The following is a 17,807-nucleotide window of genomic DNA, read 5'->3' as shown; positions in this document are numbered from 1 at the left end:
TGTCTTTTATTTTACTTTTTCAATACAAAAGATAAATCTTTAGGATCACAGGTCCAATACTCGCCATTGCTGCGAAGGGTCTTCTCCTTGTTTGTGATAAAATCCCATACTTATCTCTTCATATATGTTTGTTTGTTTGTTTTTTTTTTTTTTTGAGGAGAAATGATAATTATATTGATAATTGATGATGGTCTCATTCAAGCTTAAAGTTGTGGCTTTAAAAAGATTCCAAGCACATCTTTAGAGAAGCTAATTTTACAGCAGATCGGTTAGCAAATTTGGGAACACAAGATTTCTTCAAATTGTCCATGGACTCATTTGGTGACTCATGTAATCTTATTTGATAACTTGTATGGCAGGTGCCGTAGAGATTCTTCCGTCTAGTTTGTTTGTTTTTTTTTTTTGTTCTTATAATAAAAAAAGTCAAACGCAATGCGTAGTTCATTTGAATTCAAATTTGACTAAATAGTTAATGCTATATATCATAATCATATCTGTTTAAAGTTAGTCAGTTAGCTAGGGTTGTAAGTTTTTCATCAAACGTACTGTTATATTTAGCCACTACAGCAGCTAGACTGTATTTTATTCCAGTAATAAAAAAATTTTAATCAGAATAAAGTAGATGATATATAGTTGCTTCCACGTCGATCGTAAAAATTATTACAATCTTATCTAATTACACTACGAAATTTGAAGATATTAATGCTTTTGTGAAAGAGATTGATGAAGAGTTTATGCTCAACATGTTTTCGGTGAAGCAAATGGTATACCACATCTACTAGCTCACTTAGTATAGTCATGTAGAGGAGTATGTATAGTTAGATGGGCCTCCTAAAATCATTTAGGATGTCCTCTTCAACGGCTATAATATTTCTGCCTGGAGTTTAGGCATTTGGTCACCATAATACACTGAGCGCGCAAGAAGCTAACACCTCTCTCTACCACGCACTGAAACTCTACCATAAGCACCAGAAAATAGCAAATATCTAAATGAACATAAAGAGCTGAAGATGCATCCCTCGATACCAATAACCATGCAGGCCATGTACAAAATTCTAGAATCTAAATCAATCAAGCCATACCCTCAGGATTGTGGATTAAACCACCGAAAAGGGCGCGGCTTGAATGATTTATCTATCACATTAAGGAGCGAATTAAGCTTTTTTTCTTTCCGATTTTCCTCGAGGCTGCCCTCGAACATTACTAGTCGTTACTCTTCTCATCGGAGATAAAATTTTCGTTGAACTCCCCAAAACACATCCATGGAATCACGGACATCTTGACGTATAACTCCTCCATGTGATTGATAACTTGATAACTTGAACGTACTCCTCCATTTGTTGACTTTCAGTTTCATTCCATAATTTCAACTCCTAGACTTTTAACATATTCTTCTCCTAGTATTTGATAAGATTGTAATAAGTAGCTCCTTTGAATTCAAAGTTCAAACTTGACTTTGTTTATATAACCAGCAAGATGATCATGATCATATTGGTGGATTCACACCACAGCATAATTGGGTTCAGAGTAGAAAATTTTAGATTCTTCTTTATTAATTGTTCCTAATTAGTATAAATAGGCCTCTCCTCACAGCCTCAAAACTCGAAGCAAATTAACATGGCTACAGACAAGAGTATGGGTGCAATAGTTCTTCTCCTTGTTTGTGGTATGATCCCTCAACTCTCCTCAACTGTTGTTATTGTAATTAAGCCTTGTGTAATTAACTTGTCTTTCAAAGTACAGATCGGAGCATATATATATATATATATATACAAAAAGTGGGGAAAAATGGCAAATCCGTACCTTTTTGCTTCGGTGCGGATATCCGCACCTGAGCAAAGTTCTATATCAGGCCTTCTTGGGTGCGGACGTCCGCACTTTTTGCTTCGGTGCGGATTTCCAGTTTTTCTCCACTTTCCGATCATATTTTCACATCTTAGCCGTTCATTTTTTAGGTCCTAATGTATAGACCATCTCTGCAAAATTTCAGCCAATTTGGTGATCGTTAAGTCATCCAAAACTGCAATTTACCATTATAGATACGAACGGTTCCGGTTCGACAGATTCGGTCCGTTCGTGTAAATTGCAGATTTGGATACCTTAACGATCACCAAATTGGCTGAAATTTTGTATAGATGATCTATACATTAAGAACTAAAAATTGAACGGTTAAGATGTGAAAATATAATCGGAAAGTGGGGAAAAATGGCAAATCCGTACCTTTTTGCTTCGGTGCGGATATCCGCACCTGAGCAAAGTTCTATATATATATATTAATTGTAAATATGCAAATTGTTTCAGAGAAACTGAAGAGTGAATTGGTGAGTATTCCTCTCATATTGAGGGGGTTTATATAGGGTTACAAAGTAGTGTAAATTGCCCTACATACATTAGTATATTTGTTACTCAATTTCTCTACCTCTCAATGTGCATTCCATACAAACCACACATTCTCCACTTCTTAAGTGTATACTCCATGATATAGACATTTACCTATTTACTACAACACTCCCCCTTGGATATTTCATGTCAGTAGTATTGTCTTGGAGGTGCGCTTCTAATTTGCCTCGTTAAAAACCTTGCCAAGTAATAAAACCCTGTGGGAAAAACAACCTTGGTCGAAGGAGAAAAAGAGCACAACGCGCGTTGAGTGTGGAGTTTGTTTCTGGATAACATGGTGCTTCTCTTGTTGCCTCATTAAAAACCTTGCCGAGTAACAAAAACCCAGTGGGATAAAAATAACCTCGGTCGAAAGGGAAAAAGAGCACAACACACCCTTCACGCTTTTGAGACGAACATGTAGACATCTCCCCCTGATGTCTGTGCCTCCCCCTGATGACAACGATCATGGGAGTTCAGATAATTTTCGCAAGCCAATTCTTGCCACATGTTTCTCGAACGTGGATTTGGGCAATGACTTAGTGAACAAGTTTGCCACATTGTCCTCAGATCGAACCTGGTTCACTTTGATATTGAGGAGCTTCTGTTGTTGCTGATTGTAGAAGAATTTGGGCGATATGTGCTTGGTGTTGTCGCCTTTGATGTAACCTTGCTTCATTTGTTCAATGCAAGCAGCATTATCTTCATAAATGCTCGTTGGCTCATCTGTGGTAGACTTCAAACCACAATTGCTTCGAACATGCGTAACTATGGATCGAAGCCATATACATTCACGAACTGCTTCGTGAAGAGCAATAATCTCTGCATGATTTGAAGAGGTAGCGACTAGGGTCTGCTTTGTAGACCTCCAAGATATCGCGGTTTTTCCCATGGTGAAAACATAACCAGTTTGGGAGCGACCTTTGTGTGGGTCAGAGAGGTACCCAGCATCAGCAAAACCTTCCAAAGCACTTATATCGTTTTGGGATGGGGAGAGGGAACGCAATCCACCATGTGTGGCGTTCCTGACACTTGATGGGTCCGAATCCATCTTCTTTCTGTAGGGATAGAACAAGCCCATATCGATCGTACTACATAGGTATCGAAAGATATCTTTAACACCAGTCCAATGGCGTCGTGTTGGCGCAGAGCTATATCTAGCTAGCAAGTTCACAGCGAATGAGATGTCTGGTCTCGTGCATTGTGCTAAGTACAATAATGCACCTATTGCACTTAGGTAGGGCACTTCTGCCTCTAGCACTTCTTCATCGTCATCTTTTGGACGAAATGGATCCTTCTTTGGATCAAGACTACGGACGACCATTGGGGTGCTTGAAGGCTTAATTTTGTCAGTGTTGAAACGCCTAAGCATCTTTTGGGTATAAGCTGATTGATGAATCAGGATACCATCTCTACGGTGCTCAAGTTCTAAACCGAGGCAAAACCGTGTTTTCCCAAGATCTTTCATCTCAAACTCGGATTTCAAGTGTTCAGCGGTTTCCCTTAACTCTTTAAGGGTGCCAATTATGTTCATGTCATCGACATAAACCGCTACTATTGAAAATCCGGAACTTGTCCTTTTTATGAACACACATGGGCATAGTTCGTTATTGACATATCCCTTACCAATCAAGTAGTCACTTAGACGGTTATACCACATCCGTCCGGATTGTTTTAATCCATATAGTGAGCGTTTCAATCTAATTGCAAACGCGCTCCGTGGATTAGAGCCACTTGATTTGGGTAGTTGAATTCCATCTGGAATATTCATGTATATCTCTGTATCTAGATCCCCATATAGATATGCAGTAACCACATCCATAAGCTGCATGTTCAGTTTTTCGGAAACTACCAAACTGACAAGGTAGCGGAACGTAATAACGTCCATTACGGGAGAGTAGGTCTCCTCGTAGTCGATTCCAGGGCGTTGTGAGAAGCCTTGCGCCACGAGACGAGCTTTGTATCTTACAATCTCGTTTTTCTCATTACGCTTTCTAACGAATACCCATTTGTGACCAACTGGTTTGGTGTTGGGTGGTATTGGTACAATTTTGCCAAATACCTTTCTTTTCGTTAGAGAATCAAGTTCTGCCTGGATCGCATCTTTCCATTTTGGCCAATCAGCTCTACGTTGACATTCATCAACGGAGCGTGGTTCGATGTCATCAGTCTCAATAATCTCACGCGCCACTGAATACGCGAATACATCATCAATGATGATGGAGTTTCTTTCCCACGTCCCATGTACACTAGTGTAATTTACAGAGATCTCTATGTTCTCATGGATAGGTTCTGACACTGAGGCGTCCCCCAATGATGTCTCTTGGACATAACCATAATCCGGAACATTCTCATGGGATGGATTTTGAGTATCGATGATCAAAGGATTTATTTGTGCCTCATTCGCTCTTTTTCTAGGGCGAGTATCCTTCGAACCAATCGGTCTACCGCGCTTCCTTGCGGGACCTGCAGCCATAGATGCCACATTATTGCCATGTTGAGCAATGGTGCCATCTCCTGGCGTTATAGGAGTGGCGTTATGTCCATTATTCGGGACATCAATCCTTGCAGGCACGTTTGCAGCAGGTATGTGTGATCTCGTCACTTTAGCAACATCAGAAAACGCATCAGGCAGAGTGTCTGCTACGTTCTGGAGCTCGATTATTCTTCGCACTTCAAGTTCGGACTGTGCGGTATGGGGATCGAGATGAGACATAGTGGGGACAGACCACGACAATTCCTGTCGTTCCTGTTGAACATTTGTGTTCTTATCTCCCCCTAATGATGGGAAGACTGTCTCATCAAAGTGACAATCCGCAAATCTAGCGGTAAAGAGATCGCCTGTCAAGGGTTCAAGATAGCGGACGATAGTTGGAGATTCATATCCAACATAAATGCTCATTCGTCGTTGTGGACCCATCTTAGTACGCTGTGGCGGCGTAATAGGCACATAAATAGTACACCCAAAAATGCGTAAGTGCGAGATATCAGGCTCGTACCCAGTCACTAGCTGTAACGCAGAGTAAGATTGGGTTGCAGCGGGTCGTAGACGAATTAGCGTCGCTGCATGTAATATTGCATATCCCCAAGCAGAAACAGGAAGATTAGTGTGCATTACCAATGTCCGTGCTATCATTTGTAGTCGTTTGATAGCAGCTTCTGCGAGACCATTTTGGGTATGAACATGGGGAACTGGATGTTCTACATCAATCCCCAGTGACATGCAATAGTCATCGAATGTTTTCGATGTAAACTCCCCAGCATTATCAAGTCGAATTGACTTAATTGGATGGTCAGGGTAGTGAGCCCGTAGATAGATAATCTGGGCGAGGAGTTTAGCATAAGCAGCATTTCGAGTGGACAACAGCGCGACATGTGACCAGCGTGTCGACGCATCAACCAATACCATAAAGTATTTGAAAGGTCCGCATGATGGTTGAATTGGTCCACAGATATCCCCTTGGATTCTCTGTAAGAACGGAATGAGTATTTTAGGATCCTTTGCGTAGGATGGTCTCGGTCCTAATTTCCCGAAGGAACAGGCTTTGCAAAATGAGCGAGGGGCCTTAGAAGCAACCAATGAGGATTTTGGTTGGGCCTGAGCGTCTGTAGCGCTATTAGAAGCAAAATGTGTGACTACATCTCCTTCTATGGCATTGTAGCCATTTGGAGGAACAATCATGGCGTTATGCTCATGGTTGGTGTCATCACATGGGACTTGGGCAGCCTTATGGCGCCCCAAGACGGCTGCAGCACCAGATGCTGCAATTGTTGCGGTCTTGTTAAGTCCAGGAATCAATTCTCGATTCTTGCTTCTTCTCACTCTGAAGAATGGATGTCCGTGTGAAGTCTTTAGTATACGGAGCATCATATCACGACCAGGGTGCCCTAGTCGGTCATGCCAAAGCCAATATGTGTCAGAATCCAAGAGATCTTCTCTTATGACATTATTGGATTCAATTGGTCGAATTGTAGTGACATAAAGTCCACTAGATTGACACATAAGTTTCTCTAAGATGCGCTTTCGTCCGCAATCATTAGAGGTAATGCAAAGGAACTCTTTTCCGTTCTCAGTATGCGTTTCCGCATGGAATCCGTTGGCTCTTAAATCTTTAAAACTCAATAAGGTTCGATTTGCCTTAGGAGCATAGAGAGCTTCAGTGACTTTAATCAAGGTGCCATTTGGCAATAGGAATTGGGCCATTCCATGTCCTTGAACTAAACCTGATGGCCCGGCCATCGTAGTCACAGTGGAATATGTAGGCAACATCTCCAAGAATAATTGCCTATGTCGTAGAATGGTGTGCGTAGTCGCACTATCTGCGAGACATTGTAGTTCATCCATTCCTTAAGAGAAAAGCTCGTAATTAAAAAGGAGTCATAAAGGAAAGAACTCAACTTTTATTAATAAGCCAAACGGAATTACATCATCATTTATTTCATCAAAGAAAGCGTAATCCAATAAACTTAGTTAATGCAAAGCAATGGTAGTCGTCTAACTTCTTTCGGTAATTCCAATGCAAAGGTGACCAGGTGAGTAGAGAGATGTTGGTGGAGCAAGGGCTCGCTTAAGTACCAATTATCTCAAAACCTTCCTAGACATCACAATTACATTGAGTACGCCTACTAAGAAAGATTAATCCCATTGGCATCTACTATAGGATAATGTGGCGATTGCCTACATCTCTTGGAAAATGAAAGACTTAATCAAAATCGCCAGTTTCTGGGTTTTGATTTTTGTCGTCTTCCACCCTTAGATCGAGATTGCCATCTTGATCTTCTTGTTCCATGTAATTTGCCTCCCTTGCTTCACGATACATTTTGTACGCGTTTGCAACATTCTGGGATGCTTTACATGCCCTTGCCCAATGTCCAGGTAGTCCACATCGGAGACAAGCATCATTATGGTCAGGTTCCCTTGATCGAGGTGCTTTAGGAGCACTTTGAAAACGGTTGTTTCCATTGGTGGTGTTACCACCATAACCGGAGGCTTGGCCTCGCTCTCTCTTCACACGTTTACCTCCACGGTTCCGTGCACGCCTATCTTGGCGGTTTCCTTCCTCTTTAGGGCGAAAATATGGACCTGAACGTCCATAATTATCCCTTCTTTTAGGGTTTCGCTCCTTGCGTCCTCCCTTGGAGGTGCGACTATAATTAGACTCCGGAATTGACTTGGTTCCCACGGGTCTAGAGTTATAGTTCTTCACAAGTATGTTGTCGTGCTTTTCAGCTACGTTCATGACAGCAATTAGCTCATGAAATCTTGTGATGCGTCTAGCATTGATATCAATTCGATAGTTTTTAGCTATCATTAATGCAGAGACAGGGAAGGTAGAGAGAGTTTTCTCGATCAACATCGTATCAGTGATTTGATGTCCACAGAATTCCATCATAGACTTGATACGAAGTGCTTCCGAATTGTAGTCAAGAACTGTCTTGAAATCACAGAAGCGGAGGCTTTGCCATCTCTCTTCTAAGTCGGGAAGCAGGGAATCACGGACGTTGCCAAAACGCTGCTCGAGTTCTACCCACAGCTTTCTTGGGTCTTCCTCATTGAGGTACTCATTTTGGAGCGCGTCATTCATGTGCCTTGTCATGAGAATGATGGCTTTTGCTTCATTAGCCTCTCTCTTTGCTCTATTTGCTTCAAAAGCAAGAGCTTGTTGAGGAGTAAGCACGTCCTGACTTGGCTCTTGGATCGTACTCAGGATCCCATCAGCCTTAAGATGCTGGCGCACATCACGGATCCACTTGTGGTATCCTGCGCCTGTTGTCCCTAGTGGGTTGAAGCTCAACTTGTTCAGGTTACTCATCCTGAAGAACAACAAGAAAATAGGGTTAGTTTCGGAGCGAAAAGGGCTACCACGAAAAACTATAAACTTTCTGAGCGTAATCGCTTTCAAGAAATTAGGGATTTTCTGAGCGTAGTCGCTTCCAAGAAAATCTTGATTCCAAGAGGGGTTTTGGATTAAATCGAAACAATGATGTATGTGGTCGATTGTTTTCTTCTCAACAAATTCTAAGTTTGGAGGACTCTACAAGCTCCAAGCTTGGAGTGAGCACGAACCCCCACAGTTCGGCCTTTTGGTCTCCCCTATGAAGAAGAAAAGGGGGGGGGGAGAATAAGGGATGTTGGAAGTCCCCGTGAAAAGAAGAGAAAAGTAATAAAAACTTTAAAAACGGGAACTTTTAGAAAAGTTTACCTTAAGAATTGACCGGAAAAAGTGTCCGGAAAGTCGCCGGAAAAGTGTCCGAAAAGTCGCCGGAAAAGTGTCCGAAAAGTCGCCGGAAAAGTGTCCGAAAGTCGCCGGAAAAGTGTCCGGAAAGTCGCCGGAAAAGTGTCCGAAAAGTCGCCGGAAAAGTGTCCGGAAAGTCGCCGGAAAAGTGTCCGAAAAGTCGCCGGAAAAGTGTCCGGAAAGTCGCCGGAAAAGTGTCCGGAAAGTCGCCGGAAAAGTCGCCGGAAAGTTGTCGAAAAGTCGCTCGACAGATGTGTCGACAGCTGCTCGGCAGCAGCTCGGCAGCTGCTGCGCAGGTGCTAGGCAGGCTGCTCGGCAGATGACTCGGCAGGTGCTCGGCAGCTGCTGCGCAGGGCCTCGGCAGATGCTCGGCAGCTGCTGCGCAGGGGGTAGGCAGGGGCTGTCGGCAGCACTTCGGCAGGGGCTCGGCAGCACTCGGCAGATACTCGGCAGTTGCTGCGCAGGGGGTAGGCAGGGGCTGTCGGTAGCACTTCGGCAGGGGCTCGGCAGCACTCGGCAGCACTCGGACAGCGGTTCAGAACTTCTGGCAGCCGGTTCGGCAGGTTTCCGGCCGGTTCTGGGGGTTCTGAAACCGGTTCTGAGCTTCTGGGATCAAGGGCTTTGATATGTGATAGGATTTGGGGGTTTCTTGTAAGGTTGGTAAAATGACCTTGTTTGGATCATGAACTTTCTCTACTCTTATCGATTTCGATTCTAATTCTAGAGCAATTTCGTGCTGATAACGTGTTTCAGAGAAACTGAAGAGTGAATTGGTGAGTATTCCTCTCATATTGAGGGGGTTTATATAGGGTTACAAAGTAGTGTAAATTGCCCTACATACATTAGTATATTTGTTACTCAATTTCTCTACCTCTCAATGTGCATTCCATACAAACCACACATTCTCCACTTCTTAAGTGTATACTCCATGATATAGACATTTACCTATTTACTACAACACAAATGTTGTTGAAGGAATATCGATTTAGTGTGCCTTATCAAACTAGGAGTAGCAATAGGAGAGAAGGTTCTAGATTTCCCAATCCTACACGGATTGGTATTCCTTGTAACATTAGAACTAGCATTTTGTAATCCCTATATATAGGGCTCCTATTCTCAATAATAAGAACACATCTCTCTCAAATACATTATACTTAAACACGTTATCAGCACGACTCTAAGCCGCAAAGCAAAAACCAAAAACAAAACCTGAATTCCTCTTCATCAAAACTGCCGCAGCACCTAGCCACTTGCTAGCCCGCCTGCCCCGCGCGCACCCCTGCGCCCGCTGCTGCCCCGCGCGCACCCGTGCGCCCGCTGCTGCCCCGCGCTCACCCCTGCGCCCGCTGCTGCCCCGCGCACACCTGCGCACCCTGCTTCCCTGCGCACACTTGCGCACGCTGCTGCCCCGCCTACGCACCCGTGCACCTGCAGCCCTACACCACTGCTGCTGCTCCTACAGTTTGCCTCCGCTGCTCCTGCACCACTACTACCACCGCAGCCCCTGCTGCCCCGCATTCGCTGCACGCCTCTACTAGGATTGCTTCGCTCCATCACGCCTGCATCGACACGCGCGTGATCCAAATACAAGTAAGTATTCAAAAGAGTAAGTTTTGAAGTTCCTATAATTCGGAATTTATATTTCTTCTTCTTTTCTCGGGGACTTGAAAACCTCCCTTCTTCTACATCCCACCTTTCTTATAACGTGGGTTCGATCATTGAAAAGCGGAATCGTGGGGATTCACGCAATTAACGAACTAAGAGCGTTCGTAAGACTTCGGACTAAGAGCGTCCATAAGCATCGATTTAACGAACTAAGAGCGTTCATAAGCTACGGACTAAGAGCGTTCGTGAGCATAGATTTTGACCATTTAAACATCATTGTTTCGGTCTAATCCAATTATTCTTGGAAATCGATTTCTTGGTAGCATAGCTCGGAAATCTTATTTAGTTTTCGTGGAAGCATTGACTCCGAAACTAACTTGTTTTTGTTTCATCTTTCAGGATGTCAAACACAAACAAACTCGATTTTGTTCCATTGGATTATGCAGGCAAAAGGTACTTAATTTGGGTCACTGATGTCGAGATCCACCTCATTGCCCGTGATTTATTGCATACAATCCAAGAGCTTTGTCTTATAGAAACAGCTCCAGACCCTCAAACTGAGAAAGATAATTCCAAGGCACTTGCCTTTATGAAACGTCACATGGATAGTGACCTCCAGTTTGAGTTCATAAATGAGGATAGCGCCATAAAGCTTTGGCATGCGCTTCGCGAACGATATGGCAATGTTCGTGACTCCATTCTTCCGAATACAGAAGCAGAATGGAACGATCTTCGCTTCTATGAATTTGACACTGTCATGCAATTTTATTCGGAAGCTCTCAGCATCAAAGCAATGATGCGTCTCTGTGGAAAAACAATCACAGAAGACCAATTGATTGAGAAAACCCTCAATACCTTCCCCGTCTATGCTATGAGGTCCTCTGACTTATTCCGGACTCATGTAAATGCAAGGCGAATCACAAGTTTTCAACAGCTTATTGAAGCTATGGTCACTACTGAAAGACATGGCAATGAACTTGTGAAAAGAAGATTTGATAGGCTTCAAGATAGCTATCAAGAGCATCGTCCTATGGCTAGAGAAAGTCGCCATCGACGTCATGATCCATACGATCGAAATGCTCAAGAAGGTAATCGCTCAAGGCGACAATCCCACGACCGTAGGAGGCGTGATTTTGAGGGAAATAGGGTTGGAAACCATGGAGCGAACGTTGGCCATGGGCACCACTTTCCAACGCCACCAGTCCTAGGGACTATGCATATTGCGCCAATGCGCCTCAATCAAGGGAGAATCCTCTTTATGGTGTCTATTTCTGATATGGAACGTCTGATCAATGGACCTGAATTTGCAATGTACCTACGAAGGTAGTCGCATCATGGTGATCAAGACTTCGAGTTCACAAAGACTTTAAATCTGGCGATGAAGACAAAATACCGCAGATTTTTATTTATAGTCTTTTATTTTTCCAAGAATTATGTCATGGCAATTATGCCTTATATCAATAAAATGACTTATTGTATTAACTCTTTCCCTCTAAGCGTACTCAAGAGTACTTGTGATGTCTAGGCAAGGTTTGATCTGAGAGAACGGTTTTAAAAGTGAGCAACGCTCCACCAAAATCTCGCCTTACCTTACCTGGTCACAACTAAATTGAAATTGCCGAACGGATAGAGTGACTACGATTTGATTTTTATATTGGATTAGATTATGGTCACCAAACTTTGGTGTCATCATTGGATATTATTAATAAAGTATCGATTTATTTTATCTCATGTCGTAGACATGTTTTTCGAACTTTATTATTTCAAAGATATAAGAGCCAATGGTTTTCATGTGGAAATACATTGTGAGAATGGACAAGAGTTCCTTTGCATCACCTCTAATGACTACGGACATAAACGAGTATTAGAGAAACTTATGTGTCGCTCTAGTGGGTTGTATGCAACCACTATTCGAGTAATTGAATCCAACCATGTCATGAGAGATGATTTATGGGATTCCGACACGTATAGGCTTTGGCACGACCGTTTGGGACACCCAGGTCGTGACATGATGATCCGTATATTAAAGACTTCACACGGACATCCTTTTTTCAGAACGAAAGGAAGTAAAACTCGAAATTTGGATCAAGGAGGAGCACCTGCGCCTCACGGCGCCTTCCCCCCCTCAAGTCCGGCCATCCCCGGTCGGCGCCGCCATCCCCCTGCGGCCCAAGGGTGGCTTTGACGCCACCCCTGCTTCCTTGACTCCCATTTTTACTTCTAAGGTCCATTGTGACTTCATGGCTCAACCAAAATCCTCATTGGTTGTTTCCAAAGCCCATCATTCGTTCTGCAAAGCCTGCTCTTTAGCAAAGTTAGGATCGAGACCATCCTATGCAAAGGACACCAAAGAAAATATACCATTCTTGCAAAGAATCCAAGGTGATATTTGTGGACCCATTCAATCACCATGCGGACCATTTAGATATTTTATGGTGTTGGTTGATGCATCGACACGCTGGTCACATGTCATGCTATTGTCCACAAGGAACGCTGCATTTGCTAAACTCCTAGCACAAATAATTAAGTTACGGGCTCACCACCCTGATCATCCCATTAAGTCTATAAGATTAGACAATGCTGGGGAGTTTACATCAAAGACTTTTGATGATTATTGCATGTCCATTGGGATTGATGTTGAACATCCTGTTCCTCATGTTCATACCCAAAATGGTCTCGCAGAAGCCACCATTAAACGACTACAAATGGTTGCTCGAGCATTGGTGATGCGCACCAATCTCCCTATTTCTGCTTGGGGCTATGCAATATTGCATGCAGCTGTGCTTATTCGTCTGAGGCCCACTGCCACTCAACCCTTCTCTGCGTCCCAGATGGTTACTGGGTATGAGCCTGATGTCTCACACTTACGCATATTTGGGTGTGCAGTCTATGTGCCTATTGTGCCGCCACAGCGCACCAAAATGGGTCCTCAAAGACGATTAGGCCTTTATGTTGGATATGATTCTCCAACGATTATCCGCTACATAGAACCCTTGACAGGCGATCTCTTTACCGCTAGATTTGCGGATTGTCACTTCGATGAGACAGTCTTCCCGTCGTTAGGGGGAGATAAGAACATCAATGTTCAACAGGAACGACAGGAATTGTCGTGGTCTGTCCCCACTCTGTCTCATCTTGATCCCCGAACCGCACAGTCAGAAATTGAAGTGCGGAGAATTCTCGATCTTCAGAACGTAGCAGATTCGATGCCTGATGCGTTTTCTGATATCGCTAAAGTGACGAGATCACACATACCTGCTGCAAACGTGCCTGCAAGGATTGATGTCCCTAAAAGTAGAGGACATGACGCCAACTCAAGAATGCATGAGCATGGCGCCAACGTCCCATCTCTCAATGATGGTGACGTTGTGGCTAGGCCCACGGCTCCCGCCAAGAAGCGCGGGAGGCCCATAGGTTCGATGGATTCTCGCCCAAGAAAGAAAGCGAGTTCGGCACAAAATAATCCATTAATCATCGATGTAAATAATCCATCTCATGAGAATATTCCGGATTATGGTTATGTCCAAGAGACATCATTGGGGGACGCTCCAATGTCAGAACCAACTCCAGAGAATAGAGAGATCTCCATAAATTACACTAGTGTACATGAGATGATGGATAGAAATTCTATGGCGATTGATGATGCATTTGCATATCATATTGCAAAAGGAATTATAGAATATGATGATATCGAACCTCGCTCTGTTGAAGAATGTCAACGAAGAGCGGATTGGCCTAAATGGAAAGATGCGATCCAGGTTGAATTGGATTCACTAACAAAGAGACAGGTATTTGGGCCTGTAACGCAGACACCCCCAAATGTAAAACCTGTTGGCCATAAATGGGTCTTTGTTAGAAAGCGTAATGAGAAACATGAGGTTCTTAGATACAAAGCCCGCCTTGTGGTGCAAGGTTTCTCACAACGCCCTGGAATTGACTACGAGGAGACATATTCTCCCGTAATGGACGTTATAACGTTCCGCTACCTTGTCAGTTTGGTAGTTTCCGAAAAACTTGACATGCAGCTTATGGATGTGGTTACAGCATATCTCTATGGGGATCTAGATTCAGAGATATATATGAAGGTTCCAGATGGACTTCAATTACCCAAATCAAGTGGCTCTAAACCACGGAGCGCGTTTTCAATAAGATTAAAACGCTCACTATATGGATTAAAACAATCCGGACGGATGTGGTATAACCGTCTAAGTGACTACTTGATTGGGAAGGGATATATTAACAATGAAATATGCCCATGCGTGTTCATTAAAAGAACAAGTTCCGGATTTGCAATCGTAGCAGTTTATGTCGATGACATGAACCTAATTGGAACTCTAGATGAGTTGAAGGAAACTACTAAATACTTGAAATCCGAATTTGAGATGAAAGATCTTGGGAAAACACGGTTTTGTCTCGGTTTAGAACTCGAGCACCGTAGTGATGGAATCTTGATCCATCAGTCTGCATATACTCAGAAAATCCTAAGGCGCTTTAATGAAGATAAAGCAAAGCCTACGAGTACTCCCATGATCGGCCGTAGTCTTGAGCCCGGAAAAGATCCGTTTCGTCCAAGGGATGAGGACGAAGAACCATTAGAGGCCGAGGTGCCCTATTTGAGTGCAATAGGCGCATTATTGTACTTAGCCCAATGCACAAGACCGGATATCTCATTCGCAGTGAACTTGTTAGCTCGACATAGCTCTGCGCCAACACGCCGCCATTGGATTGGTATAAAGACAATCTTTCGATACCTAAGAGGTACGATTGATATGGGCCTATTCTATCCCTACAGAGAGAAAAGGAATGACAGAAAATTGGGATTGGACCCCAAAAGGCAAAACGCCCCCGTCCATGGAATGGCCGCCGGCCATGTTGCCGCCGCCGGCGCCGCCACCGCTCATGGTGGCCGGCGTTCTCCTATCTCCCTCCATCAAAACGACAATGATGTCTTGATGGGTTTTGCTGATGCAGGGTACCTCTCTGACCCTCACAAAGGTCGCTCCCAAACTGGTTATGTCTTTACCATGGGAAGCACTGCGATATCTTGGAGGTCTACAAAACAGACCCTTGTTGCTACTTCCTCAAATCATGCAGAGATTATTGCTCTACATGAAGCTGTACGTGAATGTATATGGCTAAGGTCCGTAATTCGACACATTCAAGGAAGTTGTGGTTTGAAGTCTACCACAAATGAACCTACATGCATTTATGAGGATAATGCAGCTTGTATTGAACAAATGAAGTTAGGTTTCATCAAGGGCGACAACACCAAGCATATATCGCCTAAGTTCTTTTATAATCAGCAACAACAATCACTCCTAAAGATTGAAGTGAATCAAATCCGATCAGAGGATAATGTAGCGGACTTATTCACTAAGTCGTTACCTAAATCCACCTTCGAGAAACATGTGAAGAGCATCGGATTGAGAAAATTATCCGAACTCCCACGATTATAGCAATCAGGGGGAGATATCGACATCAGGGGGAGTTATGATGTCTACATGTTCGATCTCGAAGAGTGAAGGACGTGTTGTGCTCTTTTTGTCCTTCGACCAGGGTTATTTTTATCCCACAGGGTTTTTGTTACCTGGCAAGGTTTTTAACGAGGCAACGGATGAAGCGTCACCACCAAGTTTGAAGCGGCACAAGGGGGAGTGTTGAAGGAATATCGATTTAGTGTGCCTTATCAAACTAGGAGTAGCAATAGGAGAGAAGGTTCTAGATTTCCCAATCCTACACGGATTGGTATTCCTTGTAACATTAGAACTAGCATTTTGTAATCCCTATATATAGGGCTCCTATTCTCAATAATAAGAACACATCTCTCTCAAATACATTATACTTAAACAAATGTATATTTGTCAAATTAAGTAAGTAAGAAAGGATCGAAAAAATTTGAAACACTTCTCCAACTTTAACAAAACTTCTGAATAGCATGGTTTTTATAAAATTATAAACCCTATTGAGTAGTATATATATCATGCATGTTGACAAAGGTGTTTGCTTGATTGTGAAGTTACGAGGGATACTGTATGTGCAGGTTCAATCCTACTGGGTATGAGTCCAACTGAGGCCAAAGTTTGCCCTCAAATTTGCTACGAGGCAGCTTATATGACTTGCCCGTCTTCAGGATCGACGCATCTTTCGCCATCTTGCAACTGTTGCTTAGCTCCGGAGGTTGGCTGCAAAATTTACAATTCTGATGGAACTCGAATCTGTACTAGTACTTGAATATTAAGACGCATGATCATCGTGCCCTGGTACTAATGGTTTTAAGTAATGAAGTAATGAAGTAATAAAAACGAGAATAAGAAACAGACTTCGATGTCTGGGTTATATGACTTATACCTTTGCCGTCCGATCTCTCTTTATGATTTCTATTACGTTTTTCTTTTTATTTTTTATGTAATCTGAGAGAGAGAGAGAGAGAGAGAGAGAGAGAGAGAGAAAACACCCTACCATTAGGAAGACCATCAACGGTCCAACAGCTCCAAGCTACAATGCTAAGAAGTTAACTGAATTGAAATAGGTGTGTAGTATTCTGCCTGGGAACAAGATTGATGCGTTCATGAGGATGATGGCATTTTATTAGTTGATTACAAGAACACTAACAACACCAATGAGATTCCAGAACCCTTAGTTCCGCATCAGAAGAATAGAGTCATATATAGAGTCATATATGCATTGGTTAATCCGTTAATGGTACTAGTACCACACACTAATTAATATCGTTGGATACATGTGTGTTGAACCCGTTGATGCTTCACCATAACAGTAAGGAAACTACAAGAACTGCGTGTGCGTGCAGTAATTAATATCACCAGAGTGGTTTTGGCTTCTTTGTAAATGTGTCTGTACTCTGTACACAATCTGAACATCCTAGTGAGGTGCTTCATTTTTGGGTAGATGGTCAAGGAGAATCTTTGTTGTCATTGAGATGCAAACAATGAGTGTCCTGGAGTCTCCCTCAATTTTGTTTATGTTAATAACCAGCTTGTAATAATGAAGCTCTGCTTAGACATGCCTGTAAAACCTCACGCTTCAGCTACACATCATTAGGGTTCGGGTTCATAAGAAAGCATGAGAATCTCATTATAATAGAAAATTTATGATTTTTTTACAGATGAGAAACCAAAAGAAGACTGAAACATGCATGCTTAAGAAAATGGTAAATAAAATAACTAAGTGACCACAGAACTAGGACTCAGAAAGTATCTCTTAACTGTAAGCCCTTTAACTGAACCACCAGATTAAGACATGTGGCGCTGCATTCTTGATGATGACACTTGTTCAAGAAGAAATGTTGATTATTTAGTACATTGACTCTCAACGGTTAAGTTCTTTGAGCCAGCAACGAGCAGATCATATCTATTAGCATCTCTTCTAGTAAAACGATTTACTGCTTAAAGGAAAAGCTTGACAGATTCATCAAAGTCGGCTTCAACATGTTTGCCTTGGGTGTAAAGAATGCCCAAAAATCTAATGATCTCAAGTAGCCAGCTCCAACCAGAGAATAAATCTCAGGATGAAATCTCCTCATGCAATGGAGCATACATACCAAAACCTGTTTCGATTCCCAAGAATAAT

General features: G+C 42.8%; 1 long non-coding RNA gene across 1 annotated transcript; it reads left to right on the top strand.

Moving 5' to 3' along the window:
• The first annotated feature begins 1,510 nt into the window (after window positions 1–1,510).
• On the top strand, window positions 1,511–16,509 carry LOC121050818. The gene is made up of 2 exons (XR_005804075.1): window positions 1,511–1,666; window positions 16,261–16,509. It is a non-coding gene; the product is annotated as an uncharacterized LOC121050818 (long non-coding RNA).
• Window positions 16,510–17,807: the final 1,298 nt, after the last annotated feature.

This window comes from Rosa chinensis, chromosome 7, assembly GCF_002994745.2.
Source record: "Rosa chinensis cultivar Old Blush chromosome 7, RchiOBHm-V2, whole genome shotgun sequence".
Lineage (NCBI taxonomy): Eukaryota > Viridiplantae > Streptophyta > Magnoliopsida > Rosales > Rosaceae > Rosa > Rosa chinensis.
This window is presented reverse-complemented; position numbering and strand designations above follow the sequence as displayed.